At 37.2% G+C, this 18,561-nt stretch overlaps 1 non-coding gene across 1 annotated transcript; it reads left to right on the forward strand.

The window, feature by feature from the left end:
- The first annotated feature begins 3,930 nt into the window (after nt 1-3,930).
- Nucleotides 3,931-4,037, forward strand: LOC148294765 (small nucleolar RNA R71). Its single transcript, XR_015835575.1, has one exon. It is a non-coding gene; the product is annotated as a small nucleolar RNA R71 (small nucleolar RNA).
- Nucleotides 4,038-18,561: the final 14,524 nt, after the last annotated feature.

An 18,561-nucleotide genomic window follows, 5' to 3' on the forward strand; every position in this document is an offset into this window, starting at 1 on the left:
ACTACAAATTCCATTTGAACAAAAAACTACAAATTCACATTAAAGCTTAAGTTTGGATCAAACTAATAACAATTACACACTCATATTAAAAGCTTTCCCCCTAGCCTTAGCTAGGGAGTTAGTTCCCCATAAAATAAAACTAAAACAGAAATTTAGAACTAGAAGAATTGGAGGAAGGAGAGAGAGCTCAAGAGAAGATTGTGAGCTTGGTGTATTTTCCTTCTATGGCAACACTCTATTTATAGAGAATGGGAATTGCTCATGTTGCAACTTGCTTTGATTAAACTATTATTCCACCTTGCTACTACCAAGTGTTTCACCCGTCAATTGCCATCAAATGCTTCCTTTTGCTTAATTCATTGTGTTGATGACTCCACTTCCTCTTGCTTTTGTTATTCAATCTCTTTTATTTTGGCTAAGTGCGGCACCTTCTATCTTCATTCTTCATTTAATTTGCTGCACTCATAAATTTATTATTCCATGATTCCAAATCTTCTCAAGCCACCATCCAAACAACAATTGTTTACTTCCATTAAGTCTTGTTTGTTGCTTCATCCACTTCATGTTTTTCTTTCTTACTCTTTTATGTGTGGTGGGTATGAACATAGCCAATGAACCTCAAAGTCTAGCTACAAAGAGATAAACACACAAAATAATATCAAATTAAATAAAATTAGTTACTAACAAATATAATGTAGGGATAATAAATGTGATAATTATGTACTCATCAAATACCCCCAAACCTATAATTTGCTAGTCCTCGAGCAAACTAAAATTAAAAACTAAGCATAAATGAAAACTAACTAAGCCACTTTCGTAGGGATCTCGATTGCATTTAGCGCATGCAATAAGCCTTTAAACCCCTAGGTTGCCCTAGTGGACGAGTTGTAGTCTCGTGAGGGTTTACAGGGATGATACCCACAAACATCTGAAATTTTAAGTAACTCTCATGTCAAATCATCATCAAGAATGTCAAAGCTCAAAAACCAAGATTCTCAATTCATGAACAAATTTAAAAGAGCGAACACAAATCCAAAACTTTAAGTTCTCCCAGTCTAAAGTCAAAGTCATTTATCACCATTAATAAACTTTTCATTTGCTTGCTTTGGTGTAAAGTGAACTAACACAGTTGAGAAGACAAAATTCAATCATAATCACACCATCCTTGCTATCTTAGATTTTTTTTTATAAATAAATATATACATGCTATTATGTGGACTGTGCAATGTTTAGCTCCCTTAAGCTTTCTAATTAACCCATGTAGCGAGTGTTAGGCCAATGACTCTCAAACACAAAGGCTTTAAGGCATTAGGTGTTGAAACACCCCGATGAGCTTAATAACTCGAGTTAAAAAGGCTACAAAGCTAAACAAGTCACACATGCAATTTTTATTTTTATTTTTTTAAGAACTTCACGGTTTGACGCGAACACTCACTACTGATTAGGCAAGAGGCCCGGTTACTAAGTGAAAGTTCTCTTTTTATTCTTTTTTATTTTTATTATTTTTTTTTAAGACAACAAAGATAAATACAATCAATCTCAAACTCTATTTTCTCAAGCGCATTAGTGTGAGTGTGAATTTTTCAAAGCTTAGCTCATAAATCATTCATTAAGTAGAAATAAATGAAAAAGATTAAAGACTGGATTAGTTATCGTATCGCTCAAGTGTTCTCAATTTTAAACTCATGCATGAATATCAAATCTCAATTTAATGCAAGTCTGTTTTGATGACAACAAGCATGAAGGTTTTTTTTTTTTTTTTTTTTTTTTTTGGTAGAAAATAAAATTTACAAACACACAAATTGCCAGAAATAATTCCACTTCCCCCCAACTTGAATGAAACATTGTCCTCAATGTGTTATAAAAGAAAAATATGAGAGACATGTTGGAACGAAATTATAACGAGTGGGATAGAAGTCACCTAAATGCTGAAAAGTCTTTGAATAATTTTCTCCCTGAAAATAATTAGGTTTAGAAATGGATACCACAGGAGAAGTGTCAACTTTAGTGTTCGGCAAAGACTTAGGGAACAATTTCACTTTCACTTTAGGAGCCTCATTTACACTTGACACCATAGGTTCATCATATAAAGGTGGAAGTTTGTCAATTTTGGGTTTCCAGCCAATCCCTTCCTGTACCTGTAAAGCATCAAATAATGAACCAATTTCAGTAATTTGTGAATTTCTTGTTAAATTAGAACCATTATAATTCATTTGAAATTTTTCTGCACAAGAAACAACACTACTTTTCGCAAATTGATCATGCGATAAAGTTGAGATAGAATTCACAGATTCAGGTTCATCTTCCTCCCCAGATGACTGTTTATAAACATTAAAAACATTAACTTCCATAGTCATATTTCCAAAACAAAGTTTCATGACTCCACTTCTGCAATTAATGTTAGCATCACAAGTAGCCAAGAAAGGACGTCCTAAAATCACAGGAATTTGATTATCAGAATTTGAAACATGTGCAGTGTCCAAAACAATAAAATCAACAGGATAATAAAATTTGTCCACTTGGACCAACACATCTTCAATAATCCCTCGCGGTGTCCTTACTGATTGATCAGCCAATTGCAAATTTACCTTTGTAGGTTTAAGCTCACCAAGACCTAGCTGCAAGTACACTGAATAAGGCAATAAATTTACACTGGAGCCCAAATCAAGTAATGCACGATCAATAAAATTATTTCCAATTACACACGAAAGAGTAGGACTTCCAGGGTCTTTATATTTTGGAGGAATTTTATATTGTAACAATGCACTCACATGTTCAGTAAAAAAAGCCTTTTTCTTCACTTGATGCTTTCTTTTGATTGTGCACAAATCTTTCAAAAATTTAGCATATGATGGAATCTGTTTAATAGCAGCTAACAAAGGAATATTCACTTTGACCTCTTTAAAGACATCTAAAATTTCAGAATTTTGACTCAATTTCTTTGGAGGATTTAAAGCTTGAGGAAAAGGAGCAGGAAAATGATATTCAGTTGATTCATTCAAGTTGGACATGTTAAGTTCATCATTATTCTTAGGTTTTTCAACTTCCTTATGTGAAGGTGTGTTGTTAATTATTTTACCACTTCTAAGAGTAATGACAGACTTTACATGCTCAAGTGAAGATTCACAATAATTGGCCCCTTTTGGATTTGGTTGAGTGTTGGCAGGAAATTTTCCTTTTTCATTAACAGCCAAAAAGTTAGTCAACTTGGAAATTTGACTCTTAATTTCTTTATTTTCTTCAACCAATTGACCAAGCAAAGTATCATACCTTTGATTTTGCTTCTGTTGTTCATGCATAAATGTGTGAAGAGTATCGCTCAAAGATGGCCTAGCATTGAATGCATTAGGTGCTTGAAACTGATTATTGGAAGAATTCATGTCACTTACCTGAGGATGTGACTCATTGCTCCAACGAAAGTTTGGATGATTCCTTGTTGCTGGATTGTAAGTGTTGGAAAAAGGAGAATACTGTTGTTTGAAGTTTCCAACAGTAGCACAACGCTCCTCATAAGCTCCTTTCATTTCCTGAAAAATTGGGCAGTTTTTAACAGTATGACCAATTTCATAACAAGAATCACATACTTGATTAACATCAGCTTGAAAAACAGGTTGAGGCAAATTTGATTTTTCCGTTTTCAAAGCAGCTATCTCTTTAGTCAAAACCTCAAATTTTAATTTCCAATCATCTTCTTCTTTTAATTGGTAAATTCCTTTATTAGTAGAAGATGTGACAATTCTTGAACGATCAGTGGTTTCAACTAGACTGGGGACAGTCCATTGATGAGCTTTTTCAGCAATTTCATCCAAAAATTCTAGGGCATCATCAGGGTCTTTTTGCATAAAATTTCCATTACACATAGACTCAACAAATTGGCGATCACGAGGGAGAAGTCCCTCATAGATATAACTAGCAAGACGCCAGTTTTCAAAGCCATGGTGTGGGCACAAATTCAAAAGCTCTTTAAATTTTTCCCAAGTTTGGTACAAAGTTTCATTTTCTTTTTGAGAGAAATTTGAGATTCTTTTCTTAAGAGCAATTGTCTTGTGATTTGGAAAATATTTGTTAAAAAATGCTTGAGTCATTTCCCCCCAAGAACCTATGGATCTAGCCCTTAATGAATACAACCAACTTTTAGCCTTTTCTTTTAAGGAAAAAGGAAAAAATTTCAACCTTATGAAATTAATCCTATCAAGTTGAACATTGTAAAAGGTGCCAATTGCTTCTTCAAATTCCCTAACATGCACATAAGGATTTTCACTTTCCATGCCATGAAAAATGGGAAGCAGTTGAATCATTCCAGGTTTGAAATCATAATTTGGCATGTTAGGTGGAAACATGATGCATGAAGGATTTGGTGCACGAATAGGATGCAAAAATGTCTCTAAAGTTCTAGGTGCAACTACTTCTCTTATTTCATCATTCACAATCTGAGCATTAACCATTTGTTCATTATTCGCAATTTCTTGTTCATTATTCGCAATTTCTTGTTCATCATTCACAATTGCTGCCATGCTTTCAGATTTGTTGGATATTTCAGTTGAAGAAGTTGAAGCAGAATGTTCTAAATTAACAGTTTCAGACTTTTTGACAAACCTTCCTAGATGATCTCTAGGTCGCATAAAGTAAATAAATAAATAAACACAAACAAAAACAAAACAAAAAAAAATTCAACAAAAATTATTAACAATAAGATGAAAGTTGGAAAGAGTGTACCATATGTGAAGAATTTCACATAACCAGCAAACCTCTGACCAAGGGTATCTCTGTACTCTTTGACCAGCCGCTCCCCGGCAACGGCGCCAATTTGTTCGCACCACTTTGCAAAACCCAAGGGAGATGTCGTATAGCAGTGTAGCTCGGAAGTCCGAGTGTCGTATTCACAGAGAGCAGTGTAAAGAAAATAACAGAGATGAAAAAGAACAATTATGATTGAGAGGTAGATTTATGCAAGATTTGATTTAGAGAAAATTTAATTGATTAAAACACTAAGGCATTGGGGTTCCACTTTTAACATAAGCATGCAACTCTTAATAATTTGATCCACAAAATATTTTCCATTGTAGTTGTTCAAAATAATTAAAGCTCTTTTTAATTTCCTTTAGAAGTATTCTAAGCATAACTTGTACCATTGGCAACAAACTATCAAAAAATAAACTTCATCGAAATTCTATTAATCTTTAGTAATTCTCTTCTCTTTTAAAAGCATGAAAGTTTTTACTACACAATGGGAAAAACATGATTGAACCCATGAAATAGATTATCAAACATTCATCAATTAATTAAAAAGAAAACTACAAATTCCATTTGAACAAAAAACTACAAATTCACATTAAAGCTTAAGTTTGGATCAAACTAATAACAATTACACACTCATATTAAAAGCTTTCCCCCTAGCCTTAGCTAGGGAGTTAGTTCCCCATAAAATAAAACTAAAACAGAAATTTAGAACTAGAAGAATTGGAGGAAGGAGAGAGAGCTCAAGAGAAGATTGTGAGCTTGGTGTATTTTCCTTCTATGGCAACACTCTATTTATAGAGAATGGGAATTGCTCATGTTGCAACTTGCTTTGATTAAACTATTATTCCACCTTGCTACTACCAAGTGTTTCACCCGTCAATTGCCATCAAATGCTTCCTTTTGCTTAATTCATTGTGTTGATGACTCCACTTCCTCTTGCTTTTGTTATTCAATCTCTTTTATTTTGGCTAAGTGCGGCACCTTCTATCTTCATTCTTCATTTAATTTGCTGCACTCATAAATTTATTATTCCATGATTCCAAATCTTCTCAAGCCACCATCCAAACAACAATTGTTTACTTCCATTAAGTCTTGTTTGTTGCTTCATCCACTTCATGTTTTTCTTTCTTACTCTTTTATGTGTGGTGGGTATGAACATAGCCAATGAACCTCAAAGTCTAGCTACAAAGAGATAAACACACAAAATAATATCAAATTAAATAAAATTAGTTACTAACAAATATAATGTAGGGATAATAAATGTGATAATTATGTACTCATCATCTACGCCCTGAGATGTGTTGATGAGTGTGGCCTGTTTGGCCTACGTCCGGAGACATGTCGATGAGTGTGGCCCGTTTGGCCTACGTCCGGAGACGTGTCGATGAGAGTGGCCCGTTTGGCCTACGTCTGGAGACGTGTCCTTGGCTTGGCTTGACGTGCGGCATGGGGGCTGGGCTTTTTGGAGTTTTGGCATAATTTGGAGCTGGGCATCGGCAAGGAGAGAGTGGTGTGGCAATCTATGGAGTTGGGCCTCTAGAAGGATCCGTTTGGCTAGGGTTTTCTGCCTTGGCAAGGAGAGAGTGTCGTTCGGCAAGACTTGCGAAGGAGAAGATTATTGAAGACTAGTCCATTTTCAGCACAATTGCCGATCGGTAAGGATTTTGAGAAGAGGAGTTCTGTGTTGTGTACCTTAGGCAAGGTTCTCGTGTTGAAGATTCGGGTCGAAGCTTGGGTAAGCTTCCGCGTGCCTCCTTGGCTTCATAACCGTGGTCCTTGTGCATCCTTTCATTGCTTCGAGAGGTGGGTCTTTGGCAATAGGGCTATTCATTCGGCAAGGGAAAGAAGGGATTGTGCGTCACTCCACTCTTCCGACCTCGGCACCGCAATCCTCACGGCTTCGGCAAAGAGTTTCGGCAAGGGATTTGGGAGGAGCTTCGTGCTGTCACGGCATGATCTTGAGCCGACCTTCATGTGCTATAGCTTTAGAACATCCCTGATTTTCAGCTCATGAGCACCTCCCTTGTCTTTGCACAGCCCTTGCCGTTCGGCAAGGGTGCTCGGGAAATTTTTTTGGAGTGTCCTTTAGCAAGGTCACGAGGCTCGGTAGGGATTTTTTCATGAGCTTGTGAAGTCTTCGAGGTGAAAAAGAAGGGGGGCGAGTCTCCGTAGCTGCTGTACAGCCCTTTCCGTTCGGCAAGGGTGGCTTGAGAACATTTTGGAGGCCTCCTTTTAGTGAGGTGGGTGTGTAAAGTAATCTTGGAGTCTCTGGTATGAGTGTCCTTTGCTATGTGCCATAGTGCAGATGATGGTCCTTGAGCTTAATGAAGTCTGCTGCGTAGGATTTGGCGTGAGTGCCTCTCGGCAACTTGTGTACGCGGCAAAGTTGAATTAGATGCTGAATCTTGTCTCTTTATTCTTGTTTTGTAGAGGAGGTTCCGTGGGGGATGTGCCAGGTTTGTTTCAGAAGCTTGGTGGAAATCCGAAATGTGTGGATTTTATTTTATTATTATTATTTTTTTTGGGAGTGTAGTTCTTTGGGAACATGGCATCCCTTTGACTCAAATAGCTGGCATCCTTGGAGTGTAGTTCTTTTTCTTTTTTTTCTTTTTTTTTCGGGGGGAATAGTTGCAGACTGATCGGTTCATAATTGTATATCATTTTGTACCCTTCTAGCTTATGATTTGGTTATGTTATTGAGTTAAACTTGTGCTTTTAATCCATTTTCTGTTTTGATAAGTCCATAATTTCATACACTTGCATGCCTTCTTTACTTAGTGATTTTGCTTAGTTTCTCTTTATTTTGAGTCACTTACCTATGTTTGTGTGTTTTGTAGGTTAAGATAGCAAGAGATAACATTTGATGCAATCCATGCATGTTAAGGGCTGATTGGCATATGAGGAATATGAGCTTAAAGACAAACACATTTTGGCTACAACCCCTTTCCAGCCCAATTTCGTAGGTCAACTTCTTGGCCTTGGATCAGCATGCTATGGGGCTCGAATGAGGTGAAGATCTTCATGAAACTTGTTCCAATGGGTGTCTACTACAACATATCCAAATTTCAGCCCAATTGGACATTTGTGGAGTGCTCAGCCCGTCCAACACCCAACCTTGCTCAGCAAGATTTGCAGCTGCCAGCATTTAGTCATGTGCCTCCTTTTAGCCATGTGCCTCACCCCAGCTGCAACTGACTTTGTACCCAACATAATGAGTGAAGTTGGGAGGCTTTCCAGCTATGAATTTCTGAATGAGCAAGTTGGTAGATGCTGGAGTTATTATAGAGAAAGCATGTGCATGCATGGGAAGCAAAGAGAAAGGAGAGAGAGAAGAATGAGGAATGATGAGAGGCATTTTGCTTCAGCCTTTGAACATGGGAATTGAATTGGCAGATCACTTTGGAGCTGGAAATCAGGTTTTAATTGAAAGAGGAAGCATGTGCATGCATGTAAAGCAAAGAGATGAAATGAAGTCAATTCCAGTCTCTGTTCGGCAGCCAACTTGCAAGGGCCAAAACGCATACTTCTACTGCTCCGATGGGAATACTTTCTTCATATAAGTTGTTCCAATGGGTGTCTAGTATAACATATCCAAATTTGAGCCCCATTGGATACGTTGTGAAACCTCTGGCCTTCCTACACCAAGCCTGGTTCAGAAAACTCGTTTTTCAGCAACCAAAAGGCAACCACATGGGTTGGCAACCAAAAGGCAACCACATGGGTTGGCAGCAAAGGCAGCCACATCTGATCACCTTTGAACCCATGTGAAGATGCTTGAGGTGTAGCAGCAAAATATGAAGGATGGTGTGGGAATCCATCATGATGTTCCTCCCTCTTAGCCCTATAAATAGAGAAGCCTTCAAGCTTCAAAACACACCCCAAGGGGGGGAGCTCTCAAACACTTCTCTAGAGCTCCCTGTTGCGTCGATTCAGCTGCACCAAAATAGATTCAGCTGCATCCTCAACTTGTGATACTCGCAAGTGCACGAGCCGTTTGGTAGTATAGCATATGTAAGTGCGAGGTCGATCCCACGAGGATTGGTGATTGAATGATCCAATTTATTTCCCCTACACAAAACAGAAATGAAAAAGAAAATAAATAAAACAAGAAAAAAAGGAAATAACTCAAGCAAATAAGTTCCCAAGTTCAATTTGATTAACGGATTGATTCTAGCTAAAGTATGATTAAGCCATGGTGTGTGGTCATAACCTTGTGTTCCTAATTCCCTAATTTGATCATTTGTTGTCTAACCTAAAACTAAGCATTAGGAACCCATTAAGCATAGAAGAACAATTTAAACAACCAAGCATGTATCTAATCCTTGTTGTCGAATGTCCATACATACTCTTCTTATTCATAGTTCAATTCGAATTAAAGCATGGTGTCTACTCTTAATTCAAACCAAGATAGCTAACATGCAAGCCTAAATGGTGATCAATCATTCAAAACTAGCCTATTAACTTATAAGCATAATGAATAAGAACAAAAACCATAATTGAAACTTGGAAACTAATTAAACTTGAAACTTAAGAAAGAATGTACATTACAATGAAAAGTAAAGTGAAACTAAGAAAAACTTAATCAGAATTTCAGAATTTCATTACAACAATTGAAAACTTAGAAAGAGAAACTAAGAGAATTTGAGGGAGAGAAGGGAAGGGAGCTCTAGAGAAGTGTTTGAGAGCTCCCCCCCTTGGGGTGTGTTTTGAAGCTTGAAGGCTTCTCTATTTATAGGGCCAGAGCCGGTCCTGGGTTTTCTAAGGCCCAGGGCAAATTTTCTCAACTGTGCCCCTTTAAACTTTGAGCAATTTCTTCTTCTTTTTTCATTTGTTCATATTCATTTGGTAAATCTTCATCTAAATTTTCAAGTGAAGCATTGGTTTGTTTAACAAAATATTTATTCAAAGATCCTCTTAAACTTTGAGCAATTTCTTCTTCTTCTTTCTTTCTTTGTCTCTTGAGATTTCCAGAAAGTTGTTTCTTAGGAAATATTTTTTAATTTTTATAATAAACACAACACAATAAAAAACAATAAAACTAATTAACAAAGAGCAATAAAACCTGGATTTTGAGCTTATTTTCTTCCACTTGAAACTTCCAAGTACAAAGAACAATAATCCCAGCCAAGTTTTCTGTTGAATCAAATAATAAATAAGAAAAAGTTAACAAAGATATGTATTACAATTTACAAAATTTATACATCTACATTCTATATGTATCTATATATATATAAAAAAAAAATTACCTTCAAAAAAAGGCACTAGTCTAGCTTGTGGATGATTTATTTTCCAACTCTATGTTGGAGAAGAGGAGAATCACCAAAAATAAATAAATTGCTTCAGTTCAAAGAAAAGGAGAATCACCCAAAAAAAATTGCTTTCGTTGGGTTATGAACTGAGAAGGTTGAGGGTTTTTCCTTCTTCTTTTTGTAGCTAAAAAAGTCTGTTTTGATTTATTCCATAATTTGTTTATTTATTTTATATTATATTGTACAATTAATAAGGACTTTCTTACTCATTACGTTTCTTGAGATTGAGTATATAGAGACTGATTGTGATTGATTGACTTCCCTTTTCATTGAGAAGTACAATCAGTAACTTCTTTTGTTTTTATTTTATTTTGTTTTTATTTTTTTACACATATATACATAGGTTTAAAAAAAAGATTTGGGCCCCCTTCAGCTGTGGGCCCCGGGCTGTAGCCCTGGTGGCCCTTGCCCAAGGCCGGCTCTGTATAGGGCTAAGAGGGAGGAACATCATGATGGATTCCCACACCATCCTTCATCTTTTGCTGCTGCACCTCAAGCATCTTCACATGGGTTCAAAGGTGATCAGATGTGGCTGCCTTTGCTGCCAACCCATGTGGTTGCCTTTTGGTTGCTGAAAAACGAGTTTTCTGAACCAGGCTTGGTGTAGGAAGGCCAGAGGTTTCAAAACGTATCCAATGGGGCTCAAATTTGGATATGTTATACTAGACACCCATTGGAACAACGTCTATGAAGAAAGTATTCCCATCGGAGCAGTAGAAGTGTGTGTTTTGGGCCTTGCAAGTTGGCAGCCGAACAGAGACTGGAATTGACTTCATTTCATCTTTTCTTTCCTTTTTGATTCACATGCATGCACATGCTTCCTCTTTCAATTAAAACCTGATTTCCAGCTCCAAAGTGATCTGCCAATTCAATTCCCATGTTCAAAGGCTGAAGCAAAATGCCTCTCATCATTCCTCATTCTTCATCTCTCTCCTTTCTCTTTGCTTCACATGCATGCACATGCTTTCTCTATAATAGCTCCAGCATGTACCAACTTGCTCCTTTAGATTTTCATAGCTGGAATGCCTCCCAACTTCACTCATTATGTTGGGTGCAAAGTCAGTTATAGCTAGGGTGAGGCACATGGATAAAAGGAGGAGACAAGGCTCCAAGCTGGCAGCTGCAAATCCTGCTGAGCAAGGTTGGGTGTTGGACGGGCTGAGCACTCCACAAATGTCCAATTGGGCTGAAATTTGGATATGTTGTACTAGACACCCATTGGAACAAGTTTCATGAAGATCTTCACCTCATCCAAGCCCCATAGCATGCTGATCCAAGGCCAAGAAGCTGACCTACGAAATTGGGCTGGAAAGGAGTTGTAGCCAAAATGTGTTTGTCTTTAAGCCCTTCTTCCATTCACCCAAATCAAGCCTTAACATGCATGGATTGCATCATTTCCTATCCAAAGTCATCATTGTTACCTAAATGTCAATTAACTGAAAGATAAACACAAAAAGGATTAAAAGCACAAGTTTAACTCAAAAACATAACCAAATCATAAGCTAGAAGGGTACAAAATGATATACAATTATGGACCGATCAAATACCCCCAAACTTAGATTTTGCTAGTCCTCGAGCAAAACAACACAAAACAAAGTTAAAAGCAAAACAAGAAGTTAACTAGACCACTTTCGTAGGTAACTCGATTGCATTGAGCGTATGCAACAAGCCTTTAAACCTCTAGGCATCCCTAGTAGGAGGAGTTGTGTCTCCTGAGGGTTTAACAGAAACGATACCCACAAACGTTTTACTAACTCTACAAAACAAGGTGGTTAGAAAACTTATTAGATTTGTTAGTCCTTAATCAAAATAAAATAAACACAAAAACCAAAATAAAAATAATTACAAAACCAAAATAAATAAATAAATAAATAAAAAATGTAAAAAGTAAACTCAAAACAATCTTTCCGAACATTTTCTGAAGAGAGATGACTCATGCACATAACTCAAAAGTTTTAACAATAAAAGCTCAATTTTAGATATTATTTACAAGGCGGCAAAGTTCAAAACACAACATGCTCAAAGTGTAGTAGTGTGATAGCCAAATGCAACAAATTACCCAATCTTAGTTTTCACACAATTTCAAAAATCATACCAAGCACAAATGCAACTTCAAATCTCACCAAAGTTGTCCTCTCACAAATGAATTACTCAGAAGAGGGCTACAATGCAACACTCAGTTATAAACATGAGATTAGAGTTAAATCATAAGGGACTTAACTCAAAATAGGAAGATGAAAAACTTGCATTAATATGATCTCAAGAAGGATGCCAAACACTTAAAAGTAAGAAAATGCATGCAATTCAACCATATGACATTTAAGATCAATTTAGGTCTTTATTATAGGTTGTAATGGGGCCAAGGGTGTAAGGTGAGTAAGAAATGAAAGGTATGGATAATACAAAGTCCAAGGAACTCGCAATGTAAGAGCATAAAATAATTGTTTACAAAAGACTTCGAATCATCACGATTAGATTTTTTTTCTTTTACATGATCAAAACTCCTTATACCTTCATTTACAATGGTTCACACTCCTTTCCAAACACCAATTTATTTTGAAGGCCCAAAAATGAATTTTCAATCAACCACCACTTAATCACAACTTTTTTTTTTCTTCTTTTCTTTCACCAATTGTGTGAATTTCTCTTCTTCTTTTTTTTTTTTTTTTTTTTTTCTTTATGTAATATCCCTTCCCAAACTTAGCATGAAAAACACATCCGAATTAGAGCTCATGAGTTCCTTAGAAAGGTAAATATTTGTTTTTCGGGCTAAGGCGAGGAAACATAATTGGTAAAATGAAAGAAAAAGTTTACTTGTAGGCTCAAAATGGTTAACAATGGAAAATCATGCCTAAGCATGCATAAGGTTAGCTTGAAAGGCACAAACGATCCAAAGAGGGCCTTAATATCACTTCCTAAATGTCATGAAATCAAATTGCATAAGAATGAATGACTTTTAAGTGTTCAACCAAATCAATGAATAATGAGATCAAACAACAACTTTGATGACAAGAAAATAAGAGTATGTGTATAACACTCATGAAATGAAGCACAAGGCTCAAAAGCTCACATTGTATGGTTATATAAGTCTAATTTGTGCTTTATACAATTCTTTGGGTCATGCAAATCCTTTAATTGGAGAATTATGAAACAAAATGGCAAGTGCAAAGAAGGTTTCGAACATATCATGCTAGAACGATGCCAAATTAATTATATATATATATATATATATATATATATATTTTTTACAAAAAATTTACAAGGAAAAAATAATAATAAAAAATAAAATTCAATTTTCATTTAAGTCATGCAAACATTTATCACAATCTCATCAAATGTGTTCGGAAAGTGAATAAAATCAAAATCAAAATCAAAATAAAAGCAAGACTCAAACAAAATAAAAAAAATAAAAACAAGCAAATAAAAATAAATTAAATTAAATTAAGGAAAAACCAAAATTTACATGCTAAACTCCAATACCCCCAAACCTAGAAATGAACATTGTCCTCAATGTTTAAAAATTAGCCACAAGCAATGTCATAACAACAAATGAAGGTATTAAAGCAAATAAAAATAACAAAATACAAAAATAAAATAAAAGAAAATAATTACAAAATAAAAATTACAAAACAAACAAACAAATAAAAAGAAATGAAAACACTCAAAACAGTAAGCCCTAAACAGACAGTCTTACGCAAACAAGAACCCAAACGATTGAAAGCTCAACCCAAAAGAAAGTTAGCCCACTTTGAAACCTAAACAACGGTGAAAACCCGACCCACAATGAAATCCGAAGCCCACATGTTAAATTTTATTTTATTTTTTATTTTTTTATTTTTAAGAGAACATGGGTCATGATGTCTCGGTTCAGTGTAAGGGACCAACTGACAGGGCGAGACACGTGTTGACGCGTAGAGGCGCCGCAGACTCCACAAGCAAAAATTACGGGCTCATGGAAAGGCGCGAAGACTTTACTGAACGCGTTCGTTCAGAAAAGACACGTCGTAATAAATGAGTTGGGTATGGTTGGAAGGCGAGAAGGTTGTGGGACTCAAGGAATGCTGGAGATTCAGAAAATGCTCAGATGCTGCAATGGCTAGGGTTTGTCAAAGACTAAGTCTATAAGAGGTAAAAAGAAAGGGTAAAAAAAAAACACAAACTCAGAAACACACAAAAGAGAAAAGAAAGAAAGAAGAAAAGAGAGTGAGAAATCAAATGGCCTCTTCCTACCCATTTTCGTTGGATCTCAACCTAGCTCCACCGACTCAGACACGAGGCCAAGCAGCGGCACCAGTATGGATGCCCTACTTTGCTTCCGCACGGGGGCCTGTGACAGTAACTGACTCAATACTCCTGGACAACGATGTTGCCATTGGAGTGGCTAGAAATTTAGTGACTCCTAAAGATATACGTGTGCTGGGGACAAGGGATGACAACCGGGTCGTGAGCGATGCCCTGGCACTGAGCGTGCAGAGTACGGCAACAGTCGCAAGTTTGGGTCATCGCCTACTTGCGAAGTCCCATGAGGTAGAGGTGCTAAAGGGTCAGTTGGCGGCGGAGCGAAGTATGGTTGAAGAGTGTTAGACTGCTATAAAAAGCTTGAAAAGGGAGAGGTCAAGGATAGTGGAGGTGAATCGACACCAGCTAGAAGTATTGCGGGACGAGAATAAAAACCTATCAAAGATGGTAGAGTTGTATTCTCGCGACATGCGAAAACAGCTGGAGGACCTAGACCGACCGGGTAAACGCAAACAAGCAGATCGCGAGAGTAGTTACGCTCAAGCTAAGATTGCGATCTTTGGGAGCTCAAGTGATGAGCCCCAAGAAGCTGTGCGTGAAGCCCCGGAAGAGGACAGCCAGAGGGCCAAACTCAAAGCTCCAATGGTCGAGACACCAAGCACGGAGAAGAAATGATTTCCTACTGCATTATTGTTGTTTTTATTTTATTTTGTTGTTTTTGTATTTTCGTTATTTTGTTTCGGAAATAAAAGAGTAAGGTTGCATGCAGAAAGAAAAAGAAAAAGAAAAAGAAAACACACTTCCCAACTAAAATAAAACAAAGACGACAAACGGAAAAGAAGACACATTTCCCTAACTAAAATAAGACAAAGATGATAGCCGAAAGGGAAAGGCAAAAACACAAAGCACTAGAAAATGAAAGTAACGGGCAAAAACATAAAATACCAGAAAACACGGAAAAAAGAAAAGTAAAGTGAAAGTTAATGTGCTCCCCCTTGAAGCGATTAGGTCGAGCATGCCCGGGAAATCCGAAATGGTGTTGGCTCTCTCTCATCAGCATATGTCTATTTAAACCGCACCTCTGCAAGCGGATGATACCCAGCATTTCTTCCTGCAAACTTAAGGAAAAACATCAAAAAATTCAGAAGCAAAACAAATGGCATCCTCATGCACTCACCTTGATGATCTCAACCTTGAGCTCTCACTTGCACCACCGAATGCCCAGACAAGGGCTCCTCCAACTCCTGTCTTCCCAAACTCCACATATCATCACGGCACGGCCTCAAACTTTGCTGAGGCAATACCGAACTTTGCTGAGGCAATGCCGAACAGAGCAGTGCTACTGGGTGGCATGATTGGCAGTATACTCACACCGGCAAATCATCTGCATGTGGCACAGCGGTCGGACAAGGTGGCAGTGGAGGAGTCCCACACTTTATCTGTGCTCCATGCGGTCTCGGCTACCAATTTGGGCATGCGATTACTGGCGAGGACACGTGAGTGTGCCGCGCTGAGCGAGGAAGTGGCTTCTTTGAAGGCTATGGTGGCAGACTTGCAGAAGCGGCTCTACTGTGCCAATCAGCATGTGGAAGCACTGCAGAGAAAGAATGAGGACCATGTAGAGCTGCTGCAGATTCTACAAGTGCGAGAAAATAGAGGCAAGCCATGATGATGATGAAGATGAAGATGAAGATGAAGATGAAGAAGAAGATGATGATGATGTTGTTTTTTATTTTTATTGTTTTATTTTTATTGTTTTTTGTTTTTTTTGTTTTTTTGTTTTTTTTAATTAAACTTGAAATAAAAATGTGTTTTAACACTCAGAAATAAACTAACCAACCAAACCACGTAAATAAATACATAAACTAACTTAACAAAACAAAAACAAAGACTATACAGAAAAGAAAACAAAGAAAATAATAATAATAATAATAATAATAAATAAAACTTAATTTAAAAACACACGAATATACAAGCAACTCACGGATGACCAGTTAAGGGCCTCAGAAAACACAGCCAGGGGATCCGGGAAGGTTGGAGGGGTCACAATGGTCCCGCTTAAAACCCAAACTTCTTAGACACCGAAGGTGTCGCCTAAAGAACTCCTAGACACTGTATTGACGGAAGTGCTTATTGGAGTTACCAAAAGTTAGCTCATATGAAAAATAAATTTTTTTTTAATTTAATTTTTTTTAAATAAAAGAAATAGAAAATTAAAATTATTGAAATAATAACAAAACAACTAATGAGAAAGGATTGGAATACTCCCCTTTGAAGCGATTAGGTCGAGCGTGATGCATTTGGAGGTCACGACTTCTCCCACTACTCCACACTTCCCATTCTTATGATTGAGGTTGCCTTCTCTTTCCCTTTATTATTAAGCTATTCTAAATTGCTAAAACAAACACAGAAAACTTGAAATGGAATTAAAAGGATTATGAAATAAAAACTAAAATGAAAAGGAAAATCAACACACATCCAATTCCATGCTTCAAAGCAACAAGCACCAATGGGTTGTGTAAGCTGGGACTTAAACCCAGTTCTCTTGCTTGTTGAGCAATTGTCCTTTTCTGTTGGACTACAAACACAACTTGTCCATTAACGTCATTAACTTTAAAACAAGAAATTGTCAAGTTAAGAAAAATAAAATAAAATAAAGTAGGAAAGCCAAATAGAATCAAACAATGTTACCAATCCCCGGCAACGGCGCCAAAAACTTGTTGCGTCGATTCAGCTGCACCAAAATAGATTCAGCTGCATCCTCAACTTGTGATACTCGCAAGTGCACGAGCCGTTTGGTAGTATAGCATATGTAAGTGCGAGGTCGATCCCACGAGGATTGGTGATTGAATGATCCAATTTATTTCCCCTACACAAAACAGAAATGAAAAAGAAAATAAATAAAACAAGAAAAAAAGGAAATAACTCAAGCAAATAAGTTCCCAAGTTCAATTTGATTAACGGATTGATTCTAGCTAAAGTATGATTAAGCCATGGTGTGTGGTCATAACCTTGTGTTCCTAATTCCCTAATTTGATCATTTGTTGTCTAACCTAAAACTAAGCATTAGGAACCCATTAAGCATAGAAGAACAATTTAAACAACCAAGCATGTATCTAATCCTTGTTGTCGAATGTCCATACATACTCTTCTTATTCATAGTTCAATTCGAATTAAAGCATGGTGTCTACTCTTAATTCAAACCAAGATAGCTAACATGCAAGCCTAAATGGTGATCAATCATTCAAAACTAGCCTATTAACTTATAAGCATAATGAATAAGAACAAAAACCATAATTGAAACTTGGAAACTAATTAAACTTGAAACTTAAGAAAGAATGTACATTACAATGAAAAGTAAAGTGAAACTAAGAAAAACTTAATCAGAATTTCAGAATTTCATTACAACAATTGAAAACTTAGAAAGAGAAACTAAGAGAATTTGAGGGAGAGAAGGGAAGGGAGCTCTAGAGAAGTGTTTGAGAGCTCCCCCCCTTGGGGTGTGTTTTGAAGCTTGAAGGCTTCTCTATTTATAGGGCTAAGAGGGAGGAACATCATGATGGATTCCCACACCATCCTTCATCTTTTGCTGCTGCACCTCAAGCATCTTCACATGGGTTCAAAGGTGATCAGATGTGGCTGCCTTTGCTGCCAACCCATGTGGTTGCCTTTTGGTTGCTGAAAAACGAGTTTTCTGAACCAGGCTTGGTGTAGGAAGGCCAGAGGTTTCAAAACGTATCCTGGGGCTCAAATTTGGATATGTTATACTAGACACCCATTGGAACAACTTCTATGAAGAAAGTATTCCCATCGGAGCAGTAGAAGTGTGTGTTTTGGGCCTTGCAAGTTGGCAGCCGAACAGAGACTGGAATTGACTTCATTTCATCTTTTCTTTCCTTTTTGATTCACATGCATGCACATGCTTCCTCTTTCAATTAAAACCTGATTTCCAGCTCCAAAGTGATCTGCCAATTCAATTCCCATGTTCAAAGGCTGAAGCAAAATGCCTCTCATCATTCCTCATTCTTCATCTCTCTCCTTTCTCTTTGCTTCACATGCATGCACATGCTTTCTCTATAATAGCTCCAGCATGTACCAACTTGCTCCTTTAGATTTTCATAGCTGGAATGCCTCCCAACTTCACTCATTATGTTGGGTGCAAAGTCAGTTATAGCTAGGGTGAGGCACATGGCTAAAAGGAGGAGACAAGGCTCCAAGCTGGCAGCTGCAAATCCTGCTGAGCAAGGTTGGGTGTTGGACGGGCTGAGCACTC

Source organism: Prunus avium, chromosome 4, assembly GCF_965620075.1.
Source record: "Prunus avium chromosome 4, drPruAviu1.hap1.1, whole genome shotgun sequence".
NCBI classification, from domain to species: Eukaryota; Viridiplantae; Streptophyta; class Magnoliopsida; order Rosales; family Rosaceae; genus Prunus; species Prunus avium.